General features: G+C 43.4%; 1 pseudogene; it reads left to right on the top strand.

Annotated features, from left to right (window-relative positions):
- Window positions 1-8,699: 8,699 nt before the first annotated feature.
- LOC116830162 (olfactory receptor 14A16-like) lies at window positions 8,700-9,649 on the top strand (annotated as a pseudogene).
- Window positions 9,650-15,518: the final 5,869 nt, after the last annotated feature.

Raw genomic sequence — 15,518 nt, 5'->3', positions numbered from 1 at the left:
AGTTTGTTTGAAGTGTTTGGTAAATCTGTTCAGGTTACAAAGGCTGGTGCATGTTTACTTTCCCTTGAAATATGTGGCGAATTAATTAATAAACTTGCATTGCTCAAAAAAGAATCTTGAGCAGTGCAAGACGGTATATTCCTGAGGAACAAGGCTGGGATCTGAGGGGATCTGGCTGGTGCCTTTCTTTGTGTGATTTGTGAGTGGCTCTGGGAGCATTCATGCAATCTAGCTGGGTTAGGGGCTTCACATGCTGCTGGACGGAGTAGTAATAGCACGTGGAGAGGTTTGGTGCTAGTCACTAGCAGAGCATTGTGAGAGAAACTCTGGCCTAGTGAGTTCAGGAGCCAAAGCAGTCCCACAGTCTCAGGTTGCACCCTGCTGAACACTGTCACACACTCCCACTCAGCCTAGGTGCACAGCATGTTGGGAATGCTTTGTCCAAATGATGAGTTTTGGCTGGTGTTGGATCACAAGTCACTTTGTTATTGGGGCAGGGGTAATAAAGGGTTTTTTATCCTTGTTGTGTGAATCAAGGGCAGCAGGACTCTGCTTAACATACCTTAATTGAGGAACTCACTCTCAACTAAACTGCACTTGCTAAACCGGAGACATGGGTGCCAAAGCCCAATAGAGTTGAGAGAGTGTGGAGGAAGGTACCTGGTGGTGTGGGCATTGCCTAAGGGTCTTGATCACCATTTGGACCATCCTCTCTCTCCACTGTGTAATAACAGAGTTGATTAAGACTCAATGGAAAGTCTTGTTGCAAACCAATAGAGCTGAAACCACAAATAACCAGGTCTAAGCATTAGACTTGCTTTAGGACAGTGTCTCTGATGCAAAAGGCTCCCCCAGTAACAGCTGACATCACTGAGAGCTGTGTTATGTGGCAGGACCTCAAGACATCTCAGAGGCTGCAGAGTGGCCGGTAGAGCAGAGCAGCAGAGGCCAGAGCAAGTGCCCAGACAACAGAGAGAGCAAGGTGCCTTTCTTTCCACCCACCAGGGTGAGTGGTGAACTCCACAGCTGCACCTCTGAACTCTGGGTCTTCACTGATTAAGGACAACAGCTGTGAGTAGGGTGCGGTGAAGGGAAGGGCATATTACAGGAACTTTTGGTTACTGGACTTAAGAACCTGAGGCAAAAGGACACTGCCCACCATACTCTGGGTGGGTGTTTTGCTCATGGTTTATGTTAGGAATCCTACTCGTGGTGTTTTCCCAAGTTAATGCCGGGTTACTTTCCCCCTTTTTATTAAAAGTTTCTTTTCTACACTCAGAGTCTGTGCTTGTGAGAGGGGAAGTGTTGCCTCTAGAGGCACCAAACAGGTGATGTGTAATTGTCTCAGGTTACTAGTTGAGGGCTCAAGCCGGTTTTGTGTTGGATTATTGAAAAGGAACCACTAGATATTGAACCCAGCCCTTGTTGCTGCCGACTCCAACTGGCAGAAGGTTTACATAGGTTTATTAAAAATGAAGGGGCAGATTTTCAGTTGGTCTAAATCATGATAGCTTCTTGTCTGAGTACTCAATGATTATGTAGCTAAAACTCATCTCCTTTGAATATTCTAAACTAAGGCACCGATCTAGAAAAACACTTAAGCAAGTGCTTACGTTTAAACAGATGAGTAGGCCCACTGAAGACTTAAAGTCAAAGTCATGCTTAAGTGCTTTTGGGGATTTGGGCATATAACTGAGATTCTCAAATGGGCCTGTGGTAATTAGACATGCAACTCCTGTCGATGTCCATTTAGAGCTCAGCACCCAGCTGCCTTGGGCCCTTTGAAAATCCCATCCCAATTGCTTCAAGTTCATAGTGTCCTTGAACATTCATAGCTGCATTGCTGGAATATTCATGGAATGTAACCACAAAGGGGCCGTGAACTCACCTGAATCAAATACATTTTAAAATTAAAATTACAATCCACACAAATATGTTTTGCTGTCTTCATTCAGTTCTTCAAATGACAGGGGGCAGGAGCTCACTCAAGCTTCTGGGAGACATAAATAAAGGTGTGGCTAGCAAGTTTTGTATCTTGTAATGTAATGCTCTATTTCAATAAATACCAATATCCATACATTTCTTATCAGGGCAAACTCCTGCATACACAACAGTAACACTCCAGAAGTTACGCCTCATTAAAACACTGTACAAAGTCTCTTCTCTCATCTATTGATTTAGTCTGCAGTGTAACTGGAATCTGCTGAGGCACATGAGCAAACAATTGGTGATTCATTGACAATGGGCTATCTATTTTTCCAAGCTTAGAAGAGGCCTTCAAACATGGCCCTAGGCTTCCAAGCTTACTTACCTCTATAAACAGAGAGAAGTTAGTACTTTTTGATGTCTTTCTGGTGGCCTATATGATATGCACTAGAGATCTTTGTCCAGTTCCCAGAGGACATCTCCCCATCACACTAATATCAACATTACTGGCAATAATATGCACCCTTGTGGTCCATTACTATGAAGACCTCAGGGATATGGAGGAGGGAATGTGCTTTCATCTACAGAAAGGGTCACTCCAGGGCAGGGTGGAGGCACATTTCCAGGGAATGGTGAGTGGAGGAAGATCACACAGCTGCCACCTGTGCTTCTGTGTGGTCTGTTGAAAAATGTCAGACTTCAAACCCTTGCACTAATCATCAGACCACTTAGGAGTAGGGTGATGCTAAGAAAAATAGGAGATAAGAGTATGACAGAAATCCTGTATATTAAGTCTGGGATATTGAAAGGAATCTAGGAGAGTTAAGCATCTAACTCCCATTGTTCAGACAATGGGAACTGGGCACCTGTTTCCCTGAAACCATTCTGAAAATCCTTGTCATAGCTCACATCCTGGAGCAAGTGTCTACTGTATTGTTCCATATTATGCAGCACCCACACCCCCTGGTTCTACTGTAATGGCACAGGATGCTGCAGAATCAGTTACAGGTCTCTCCAGAGGACCAAGCCCATTTCTGCTGCCTCTCCGTGGAAATCAGCAGTTAGTACCCAGGATACATTGTGACCATTCTGTTGAGCTGTTTTCTACTTACTACCCTGTAATTTTTTCCTATGACTACAGGGCTGTTAACAGGATCATTCGCCTTAGATGGTACCTTGAATATATGCCAACTACTTATGCCAAACTATTAGTTCTACTTCTGTTTAGTTGTGACACTCTGAGTTCCTTTCTCACCCCTGAGAAAGAGATCTGTGTAGCTCGAAAGCTTGTCTCTCTCACCAATAGAAATTGAGTCAATAAAATATATCATCTCTCCCACCTTGTCTCCCTGTTTCCCGATGAGGCATCTTTAGAGAGCAGGACAGTCCCTGGTCTTAGCTTCCAGCACTGGACATATGAAAGGAGAGAAGGTCTCAGTTCACACCCCATGTCCACATGAATGCTGTAGCCATCTCGATGCAGGATGGGACATGCTGGCTTCGGAGATATGAGATGGAGCAGCTGCTTTCATGTCTAGGTAACCTATTCAACCCAGACCCAGTGAGCAGTGCCCCGGTGTCCTCTCCTTCTGACCTCTGTGAAAAATTGGATTTGTGCCTCATCTCCTTGGCCATGTCATGAGAGCACCGACCAAACATCTCATCCATCCAAACTGGAACCTGTTAACCCCCTGTGAGAAGCCTCAACAGAGACCATGGACCAGCCCGAACCTGAAGAGATCATCTCAAAATGGGAGAGGGTAGGTTGGGCTCCCAGTCCCATTCACTACATGGTCTTTCCATGGAGACTGCAATAGCCATCAAAGGGGCCAATAACTGCCAGTCAAATTAAAGGTGGGTTCTGCAGGGGTGGGCCTTAGTCCGGAACCAGAACCTCCCATCCTAAGCCCTCTTGCCTGAGCTTTGAAGAAATGAGGGTCCCTATAAAGAGAATCCCAGTGTCTGAGCTGGGCCCATCTCAAATTAATTTGCAATTTCCTGCTAGAAATAGTCGTCTTCTTTCAGCCACACAACCCTCGGCTCTTACATAGTAGGAAAGGCCCAATCCTGATCCCACTGCAGTCACTAGCAATGCTCCCGCTGACTTCAGTAGGTCCAGGCTTTGATCATAGAGGTGCGCACCGTGTGTTCATTAGAGAAAATTTCTCCATGGAAATTTCTTCTCTTCACAGTTTTTTGTTTCATTTTTTCCCCATTCCCTAGAGAGGTGACTACATCAAGCACAGGACATTTCTATGGATGGAAAGGAAATGAAGTGACCCATTCCAGCATTGTACAGTTAGGAATGGGGAGAGGGCTACAAATATGGGCTGAGGCTTCCAAGCTGACTTACCCCAGGCCCAACAGAGAGAAGTTAATGGCATCACTGTGTGTTCACACACTGGTAACTGATGCTGACACACTCCCCCCATGGAAACCAGGAGTAATTCCACTGGACTCAATGAGACTCTTTCTTCTCACCCTCATCCTGGTGTAAATAAAGAGTAACTCGAGCAGAGTAAATGGAGCTGTTTCTCCTCTTACTCACCAAGTGTAATTAAAAAGGGTTAGGCCATGTCTACACTATGGACCTTACAGCTTTTACCTTTACCACCATGTCTACACTTCGGACCTTACTCCTTTACCACTTTTGTTGGTAAAACTTTTGTCAGTTGGGGGTGTTTTTTTCACACCCTGACCGACAAAAGTGGTTGTGTAGACAAAGCCTAAGGTGGGGGCTTTTGGTTGATTTATTGTTAGTTTTGTTAATTGAAAGATGAATTTACTACCATCAATCTCAATGACTTCTGCCATTGATCGAGTCATTAGTACTTCGCAGTTTAACAATACAAATTAGCAGAAGGAAACCAGGACTTATGGAGGGGCTTAAAACTCTGTCTCAAATGACAACAAATTTGAATCTCTAATGCTACTTCATGCCTGCCTCAGGCACCCACATTTCAAAGCTATCCGAGTAACCATTCAGCTTTTAGTGTACTTACAAAAACTGAGCTTTAAACTATACGAAATGGTGGGAATGGAAATCCTCTGTATTGGCAGAAGTGCACAATAAAACATGTCAATTTTCTTAAATTCCATTCTCATTTTGGGTCCCCCAAAGATTTAGTGGTGGCCATGCACTACATTGGGTAAAATTCAACAGATGGAGACCATTTTGACTTGCATCACATCAATAGTTTGATCTCTAGCTTTGAGCAAAACCAAACAAATCTAGGAACTTGTAACTGGGCTCATATCTCCACAACCCTTAGTTCATATGTCCCCAAATTTAGGCCACTAACCCTACCCTGCACCCTCCTAAGCCACATTAAATTTCAAAAGAATCTGACTAAGCTCGTCCTTATTTTATTTTATATTATTTTAAGAAAGGAGGACATTTAAACAGAAGTCATGGTGCAACCTTAAATATAAGGGTGACACTGTGATGGTAATACTATTCATTAGTTCATTTACTGGTTGGGTACCATCTTGCAGGTTTCCGATTAACACTGCTATTGGTATTCCATGAGCATTGAAATGAGATTGTGATGTCCAGCAATCAGAATCCCAGATACTGGAAGAAGCAACAAGCTAGACATCAGGGCACAGATATTCAGCTCATGTTACCTGGCCTGGTTCCATAGCACTATGCCAATTTACAGCGCTGAGGAACTGGTCTAAACGACTTGAGTGAGGCTGATTTACACAACAGCTATTTGGGGATCTGGACTCTTAGACTCCAAGGCAGCAAGAGGTGATTTACAAAACTGGGGCTCTGACCCATTCACTCCAGTGGAGCTACCCTGATTAGAACTAGCTGGGGGTCGGAACCATTGATAGCAATAGATCTAGGGCTGATTTATATCCTCTGGCTCTTTGCATTTCATCAATTTCTCTGACATGAATGTCTAGTGTTAATTATACATTTTTAAACAGGGCATCTGCAGCCAAAGAGCCTTTTATTTTAATGTTGTCTGCAGAAAGGAAAAAAAATGTAACTACTGACAAGAAAGAAAGAAAGAAAGAAAAGAAACCTGGGCTTTTCATTCCAATAAAAGTTGAAGATCAGATGCAGAAAATGTGCACAACACGGAATTCCTCCAAAGTTCTGTCCCCAATGGGAATGAATTACTCTGTCACTCTTACAAGTTATACTTGTGACTAATCCCAATGCATAAAGAGCTAGGAAAGAGCAGGCTAGTTACAAACATTTTTACTCTTCTTTGGTTTGGTTCATAGGCAGAGAATATGGATTGGAAACTGCGTCATGGCCAGATCCCCAGCTGGTGTAAATGGATGTAGCTCCAGGGAAGCTCCATGGAAGTCAGATCCCCAAGTGGTGTAAATAGCCCTCACTACTCTGAAGCCAGTGAAAGCGTATCAATTTACACCAGCTCAGGACCCGATCCTTAGTTTTAGTGTTTGTCTCTTAGTGACGAATTTCAAGTAGCCCGGGCAGCCTGAGCTGTGGGTCCCTCTGGTGGCTGCATCCCAAGTTCTGCTGGTGCAATGCAGGAGAAAAACATCTCTGCTCCCCTAGAAGCTATTATGTGGAGTTAATGAAGGAAAAGTCTATTCCAGGCCCACTGAGGCTCTGGTGCCACTAGGCTCTTAGCTATTGTAGATCCCAGGTCTGTGCTACAAATATATGTTTTATTTTGCCATCCTGTGGGGACCCCCTTTGTGATCCAGCCCTGCCTTGTTTTTAGCTAAACGGTCCTTCAAGAGATGCTGCCATCGTATGAGATCCAGGGCAAGTGCTGTTCTCCCTCTGAGGGGTTAGGGTCAACTAGGGCAGGTTGTCTGGCTGGTTTGCTCCTGAGGTGAGAGCAGAGCTGGGCTAACAGCGCTCTAAACCAGATTCAGCTCTTTAGCCCTAGAGCAGGGATATCCTGGGCTGTGACCTCATCTGAAGCCGGCACAAACCAGGATCAGCTCTAGAGCTGGGAGGGTCTTTCAGTCCCTAATCCCATTTAGTCCATCACCTCTCAGCCAAGCCTGCTCTAGGAGGGAAGCACCCATCTGCGCTAGGAACTACAGAGAGACCCCCTGCAACTCAGGACATCCAGCGAAGGGACACAACAAGAGCTGCTGGATAATACAGTGATGGGGGCATGAGAGAGAGAGAACCAAACAATCCTGGCAGTGGGTGCACAGATAGATAGATAGATAGATTAGATTAGATAATGACCAATGATTCCTAATACTGCAGGATCAAATGCATCAAAAATTGGAATAAAAACCAACAAAGTAAGTTTTCTATTTCAATAAAATATGTTAGAGTATTAATATCTGGGGCAAATTTAATATCAGAAACATCAATTGCAATTAGAACTCTTTAAGACTTTTGCTATCAAATTATGCAGACATTTAGAGATGATCAGATTTTTTTGTTTCACCCAGAAAAATTGACGTTTCATTGAGGTTGTGAGAACCAAACCGTTTCAGCCTAAAACTGTTGGTAACTGAAAAATTTTGGTCATAATCAAAAAAGTTTTCATTTTTATGGCTATCAGAGACTTTTCATGAAAATATATTCAACTGAAAACTGAACAGGGCTGCCCGGGGGGGGGTGGGGGCGCAAATGGGGCCATTTACCCCAGACCTAGGGCCCCACAGGGACCCTCATGAGAATATAGAATTCTATAGTACTGCAACTTTTTTTTTATGGAAGGGGCCCCCAAAATTGCTTTGCCCCAGGCCCCCTGAATCCTCTGGGTGGTCCTGAAACTGAATTTTCATTTGAACTAAAGTAGAAATTGTCTGACTACTCCTAACTGGAAACTTAGCTTTAAACCAGGGTGGGGAACATGAATATTGTCCAATAACACTACAATTTCCAACCCCATTTCCTCTGTTGCAACTGTGTTTATGTCTGTTCCAAACAGGATCGTAAAACTGAGTAAGTAGCAAAGTTGGTATACCAGACCCTACCCAAGGACATGCAGGAGGTTGATGGAACCAGAACCCAGCTCTCCTCTTCTACCATCATAGCCTCTGTCCCACACTGCAGCCTGCTAAACAAAAATACTGTCAACAGGTTCACAGAACTTGCACATGGTAAGATACAATCCATCCCCAAAAGAGTTCGCATTCAAACTACACAAGACAGACAAAGAGAGAGGGAGGAAAGAGAGGCAACAGTGACTGCTCCAAGGTCACAAAAGTGACAGAGGCAAGACTAGAACTGAAGTCTCCTGACATTCACTGACTCACACAGAAATAGAAATAAATTCACAGAGGGAAACCAAACAACCTAACAGTAACTGACCAATAGTACTAGCCCATTAGCACCCAGCAATGGGACTGCAGCTGGGATCTGGTGCCATAAATCAATGTGTAAGAAGGCATCAGGCTGTATGTGGGATGTAGGGGTGGATCATTACAGAAAAGCTGCCATGTGGGAAGCTGGGTGATTCTATCCTGTATTTCTCAGTTAAGTGGGAATCAGACTATGCTGGCATTTTAGTATTTTAGTTTAGTTGGCCAAGTTGCGAGCCTGCTGTCTGTAGCAATAGGGGCATAACTTTGGCTAAAATTTTTGGATTTGGGTTGTATTTTGTTCCATTGTTCATACTGCATTTGATCAAGCCACATTTTGGGCCAGATTCTCAGATGGTGTAAACTGACCAGTTCCAGTGACTTTAAAGGAGCAACACTAATTTACACTCTTGTGATAACGCACCAGAGTAGTGTTCTGGTTGTTATCGGTGAGAAGCCCTCACTTCTCCAGTCAATGGAAGTGACAAGTGCTGGGCACCTCAGGAGATATTATGGAGAGGGGAATAACTGAGTTCCTTCTCCTGGGATTCTCTGATGTTCGAGAGCTGCAGATTTTGCACTTCATGGTGATTCTAGAGCTTTACCTGGCACCCCTGACAGGAAATCTTCTTATCATCACAGCCATAGCTCTTGATTACTACCTTCACACCCCCATGTATTTCTTCCTGATGTGTTTGTCTATCCTAGACCTCGGTACCATCTCTGTCACCATCCCCAAAACCATGGCCAATTCCCTTATGAACACCAGGTCCATTTCCTATTCTGGTTGTGTCACCCAAGTCTTTTTCCTCATCTTCTTTGCTGAAGTCGACTTTGCCTTACTCACCATCAGGCGTACGATCGATACATCGCCATCTGCAAACCACTGCACTATGAGACTATAATGAACAGGAAAGCTTGTGTCCAAATGACAGCCAGTGCCTGGATCAGTGTAATTCTCTATTCTTCATTGCACACCGGGAACACGTTTGCAATAACCTTCTGTGGAGGCAATAAGGTGGATCAGTTCTTCTGTGAAATCCCCCAGCTACTCAAGCTCGCCTGCTCTAAGTCGTACCTCAGTGAAGTTTGGGTTATTGTATTTGGTGCGTGTTTAACTCTAAGTTTCTTTTTTTTTATAATTGTGACATATGTTCAGATCTTGATCACAGTGTTGAGAATCCCCTCTAAACAGGGCCGACATAAAGCCTTCTCCACTTGCCTTCCTCACTTCATTGTAATTTCCATGTTTCTTTCCACTGCTGCCTTTGCGTACATGAAACCCATCTCCAGCTCTCCATCTGGTCTGGATCTCATGGTGGCTGTTCTCTATTCCATGCTACCGCCAGTGATGAATCTGATCATCTACAGCATAAGGAATAAAGAAATCAAAGCTTCCCTGAGGAAACTGACTGGGTGGAGGTTATTCAACAGGAATAAAATGTCAGAATTTCTCTTATGAACTTGGATTTATCTGTATTTTTTTTTACAAATACAGTCAACTGATGACATTATTGTCTTCATGGGAATATGATGTGTGATTTTTTGATGCAAAATGTTGTATTTATTTTGGTAAATCCACACTAACTCCATTATACAAGTATAAGTATTTCATGCTTTCATACTGCCACTCCTTACCATGTTATCTGAGTAAAATAAAATAAAACCACATAAAATCAGTAGAAAGTACCCAATGGGCTTCATGGAGTCTCTGGTTCTTCTCCTTTCTTGGGGGTGGGTGGGAGTCAAAACTTTGCTTGGGGTATGATGGCTTTGGGGTTTCTGTTTGTTGGTGTGACAGAGTGGGATATGACAGAATTAGATCATGAGCTCTGTTTTTTTACTAGCTGGGTCAATATTGGCATGGTGAATGCAGAAGCCTGGGCTTGCTCAATAGCAGCCTATCACTCTTTGTTCATGGCAGCTCTCCTACCTGAGATAGGTTCACGTTACTTTGCTGAAGGACTATCACTCAGAGAAATCAAGACTGAAGTCTGAGCAGGGCCAGTGCTTCAATTTAGGTGTCCTAGGCCGTCGCCTAGGGCGCCAGGATTATGGGGGGGCGGCATTTTGCTGGAAGGGCGGCAGGCGGCTCCAGTGGACCTGCCCCAGGCATTCCTGTGGAATGTCCGCTGGTGCCCCGGCCCCGGCAGGTCCACCGGAGCCGCGAGACCAGCATGTGGAGCAGTGAAATGGCCTGGCGCCTAGGGCGCCAAAAACCCTGGCGCCGCTCCTGAGTCTGAGGCCTCTGATTTTTGTTGCCTTTCACCTACAGACCCTCTGCATGGAATACGTTTTTGCTGTATAAGGAGTCTGCAAGTGATTGTGGGGGCTGGGGAGCATGACTGGTGAGTCTGGAAGTCTTAATTTTAGTACATGACAAAGAGACAGGGGAACTATTTAAGTGCAGAGTCCTACCCTGTGTCAGGTGTCAGCCTTAATCACATGTAAGAAGGACTTGCAGAAGTTCCATCTCTCAAAGGATTCCACACTGCCAGCCATTACGAAGCGATCTGAACACCTTCCACATAAAATCAGTAGCCATATCAATGCTCTGAGTAGATCCTGAGGAGCCAGAGACATTTTGTTCTTCCCTTTAGAGCTGGGAGACTGAAAGCCATGGGATTCCCATCTCTAAATGTGGCTCAGAAGCAGGGAGCCTGGGAACCCTATCTCGAGCCAGGGCTCTCAGGACTTCTGGGCCCCAGACTCAGGCTTTGTGAATGCCAGTGATTTTAGAATACCAAAGGGCCAGATTTTTAAAGGTATGAAGGTATCTTTTAGGATTCTCAAAAGCAGGAGTTTGCGGGCTTGGGCTGCTCCCATCTCAGCTGAGATAGGGACCCTCTTACCTCTAGTCCACACAGATCAATTTGCTCCCAGCTGGGTACAAGTTAAAGTTTATTCCATCCACTCGATATCTGACAGTCCACAGTAGTTGGGCAGCTCTGAAAATGAGGACCCTTTGAAAATATAAGCTGAAGACTTTGGGAAGTGTGCATCACAATTTTTTTCCGGCTCATGGGCCACGTCAGTAGACAGATTATCTTGTGAACATTTTCCCTCTCATTCATGATCACACCAAATACCTCAACTCCCAGGCACAGTTATGGGGATTATGTCCCTTACCCATTAAAATTCACATAATATGCCGGCATAAGCTACAACAATTGTGGATATGGAAAAGTTATATTAGGCAAGCATTTGGGGATGGATTAAGGCTTAAACGCTATAGGCCAATCTCTAAGGCCCAGCTCTAAGAGTCATGGCATTGCAGCAGAATCTCTGCTTTTATTTTCTAAGCAATAGTAATTTTCTAGTCCTAGTGGTTGGTAAGAAAAGCTTGAAAGTGTAATCCAAGCCTAAGACAATAGCCAAGTGTAACCAACAAAGCAATGTCCGCCTGAGTCTGCAGAGAACCTGGGCCAATCACTCTGAGAGAGAGGAGTTGCCCTGAGTCAACCAATGTAACAATGCCTGACTGAGTCTGCAAAGCGCCTGAGCCAATAGCTGTAAAAGCAGAGGTCTGCCCTGAGTATAACCAACACAATGACTCCAGCTTGAATCAGTAGAGAGTCTGGGAGGGAGGCATTAAGCAATGAGAATCTCAGCTACAAAACAAACACAAAATTAAGCATCAATACACAGATACACAATGCATGCAAAATGGCATAGCTCTTTAGCACTATGTCAATTTACACCAATCCAGGATCAAGCCCCATCGACTTCAGTAAAATTACAGCTGATATACAACAGATGGGGATCTGGCCCTTCAAATCTTTTAAGTCGCTCTGACATACCTACAACCCAAGTGAATTAAACATTTTTAAAATGTCATGCAGCATTGCACCTGCCACTTGTTGAGCCATTGTCTGAGAAAAAAAAATGCAATTACAAAGAACGAAAGTAAGAAAAGGAAAGTTGGGCCATTCATCCCAACAGAAGTTGAAGATCAGATACAGAAAATCTTAGCAACACTGAATTCCTCCAAAGTTCTGTCCCCAGTGCGAATAAATCACTCTGAAACCATTAAAAGTTACACTTCTATTTAATCTCAAAGGCAAAGGACTAAGAAAGTGCAAACAGGTTAGGAACTGGTGACTTGTCCTTAGTGCAGACTTACAGGCCCAGAATATGGAATTGAAACTGGGTAATGGGACAGATTCCCCAGCTGGTGTAAATTGACACAGCTCTGTTGGAGAGCATGGGCCAGATCCCAGCCCATGTAAATCAGCATAACCACACTGAACGCATAGAAACGACTATGGGCTAATACAATGATGGGTGCATGACAGGTAGATAGACTAAACTGATGGTTGAGAATCTAATGAATCACAACTTGAGACAAACTCCGCAGACCAGCAGAGTAAATTTGCTATTTCAATTAAGTATATTTTGAGGACTAATATTCAGGGGATATTTAAGAACATAAATGTTAAATTACAATTTGAAAGCTTTTAGACTTTTAGTATCAACTTAATATTCTGCAAAAATTGGAATTTTCACCAGAACCTCAAAATATTCTTTTTATTTATATATTTATTTTTCACTTTTTGGCAGTGAAAAATTCAGCTGAAAAATGCAAATTTTAAGCTGAAAACCAATTTTTTGTTTGTGTTCAGTTTTCCAAGAATAATCAATTTTTTCAAGAAAAGATTTGAGAAAAAATTTATTTAACTGAAAACCCAATTTTCCATAAACCAAACAAACAATATATTATCCATGCTCAGTGATTAAGCCCCTTGTTATGCCTGGAAAAACTGAGGCACAGAGAATTGAGCTTACCTAGTGTCTTGATCACCTCTCTAGCCACAGTTGCCTTGCTATACTTGTTATCATTTCAGGCTGGGATGTTGAAGGGTGTCTAAGGGAGTTAGGTGCACAAAATGTTGATGCAACAAACCCGCCTTAGGCCCTGAAGGAACATTCTCAAGGTCAGTGGGACAGAACACAGACCTCCTGTTCTAGCACCATATTGGTTGTGCAGTACTGCTGCCAGCTGAGCACAAATTGCAGTAAATGTGTGCACAGAACATACACCGTGTTGTTTTTGTGTTTTAGTTTCATGGCAAAATTTTTAGTCTATTGTCTGACAGAACTGGGGGATATTTTTTGCTAGATCTGTTGGGCTTGGATTCTAATTTGTTCTATTTTTTTAATGCATTTGATCAAGCGACATCTTGGCCCAGATCCTCAGATGGTGTAAACTCTCTCAGTCCCATTGTCTATAAAAGAGCTGTGCCAATGGACACTAGTGTGACAATGCATCTCACTAGTGCTTTGATGGTCAGCAGTGAAGCGCACACACCACTCCTGGTCAATAGAAGTGGCAAGTTCCCTTGACATTCACCTCAGGAGATATTATGAAGAGGGGAATCAGGGTCATTACCTCTGTCACTCTAATCCTGACCATTGAAGCTGTTGAAGTTGTTCCACTGCATGAATACCTAGCCATTGGACTGAGCATAAAACTGAGAGATGCTGGGATGTGGTGATTAGAGCACTTAGCCAGGATGTGGGAGCCCCAGAATCTAGTCCCCCCTGCTCCAATGATTCATCAATAGTTAAACACAGTGGAACAGCTTCTACAGGACAGATGGCGAAGGACCTACTGCAGAGTTACCCAGTGGTTAGGGCAATTGTCTAAGAAGTGAAATCTCTTTAGGCAGAGGTGAGAATTGTCTCCCTCATCCTAGAAGAATACGCTAACGACTGAGCTATAAGTTATGAGGGAGGTCCTCTGCCCCTGCTTCCTGCAAAAAAATATTTTAGGCACCTAACTCCAAGAGAGGGCCTGCAGCTTATAAATCCCTTTGGGAGCTGTGAAAAGCTCAGCCTAGACTGGTAGGTAGAGTTAGGATGTGTCATAGCTCATATTGCTCTTCATGGGTCAGCACATATGAGTTTCCTCTCCTTTATCTTGCTACAGGTGCTATTCAGAAGCAGTCCTGGAAATATTTTCTCCTATGGAGAATTTATGCTTTTCATAGAAAAACTGAAAACCTCAAAACCAGTTTTATATGAACATTTTCAGTTTTCTGTGTTTCAGTTTTCCAATGAAGAAAATCAATATTTTTGAAGAAAATCAGGCACTTTGTGCCAATATTTTTCATTTAGTGAAAAGCCCAATTTTCCAACAAAAATGTTTTGATGGAAAATGTTTAACCAGCCATAGATGCTACTGCTTTTCAGGTACTCTCGGTTCTCCTGATTGAGCGCTGGGTGTGAATAGTGTACAGAGGACACTCTTGCTCTCAAAACTGATGCTGTGAAAATGTAGCCCTTCTTATACACTCACCGACAGATTCTGACACCCTTATTCATGTTGAGTATTTCCTTTTCCCTGCAGTGGTGCCATTGAAATCCATAGAACTTCTTGTAGTAACATCTACTCAACATGAGGAAAGGTGGTAAAATCTGGCCCAAAGTGTATACTCAGTGTGAGTCACAACTAGTGAATTTACTCACCTTAGTTCTTCAGAGACAACACAACCCTGGAGAGACAACTACAACCTAATGCCAGTTGCAAATTGCACCATCAATTACACTTGAGCAATTGTGCTAATTCCCCGAAAGGACAATTCACCAGGAGCCTTGCCTCACTCAGTGCATAGTATGGATGCAGGCAAAACCAAATGAGGCATTTTCCAACTTTCAAGTCCTTGGCTTTGCAAGTCAAATTGGTATATTTTCTAAGAAAGTTTTTTGCGGGCAATTTAAACGAATGCTTCATAGAGTTCATAGTTTTGCAGTATTTAGGGCTAGATGGCACCTTTACATCATCCAGTCCAACTACCTGTATATCACAGGCCATTAAACTTCACCCAGATACTCCTGTACTGAGCCCAATGACTTTAGTGAAACTCAAGATTTCAGTCGACAGGAGACTACATTCTTGTGAGCCACTGGCAGAGACCAATAGAGCCTGAGATCCCTGGAGTGGCTGGGAATTGATTAGGTGAGATGTGCCCAGATGATCCCAGCAGGAGATCTGTGCCCCATGCTACATAGGAAGGTGAAAAATCCCCAGCGTACCTACCAATTTGACCTGGGGGAAAATATCTTCCCACCTTGTATCTGGTGACCAGTTAGACCCCGAGCATGTGAGCAAGACCCACCAGTCAGACAATCAAGCAAACAAAAACTCTCATATCCCTTTGCATTAATGTGGAGGTTTTTCCCCTATGGTTTTTTTTTCTTTAAATAACTCCCCCCCATGAATAATAAATGATAATCCTTTTTGTTTGCAATTGCATTAGTTGTTGAGGCGGAAATATATGTACACGGAAATAAGAGGGTAATGGATGGCAGATATATCAGCCTCAGAATGA

This window comes from Chelonoidis abingdonii, unplaced genomic scaffold (assembly GCF_003597395.2).
Source record: "Chelonoidis abingdonii isolate Lonesome George unplaced genomic scaffold, CheloAbing_2.0 scaffold0505, whole genome shotgun sequence".
Taxonomy (NCBI): domain Eukaryota; kingdom Metazoa; phylum Chordata; order Testudines; family Testudinidae; genus Chelonoidis; species Chelonoidis abingdonii.
This window is presented reverse-complemented; position numbering and strand designations above follow the sequence as displayed.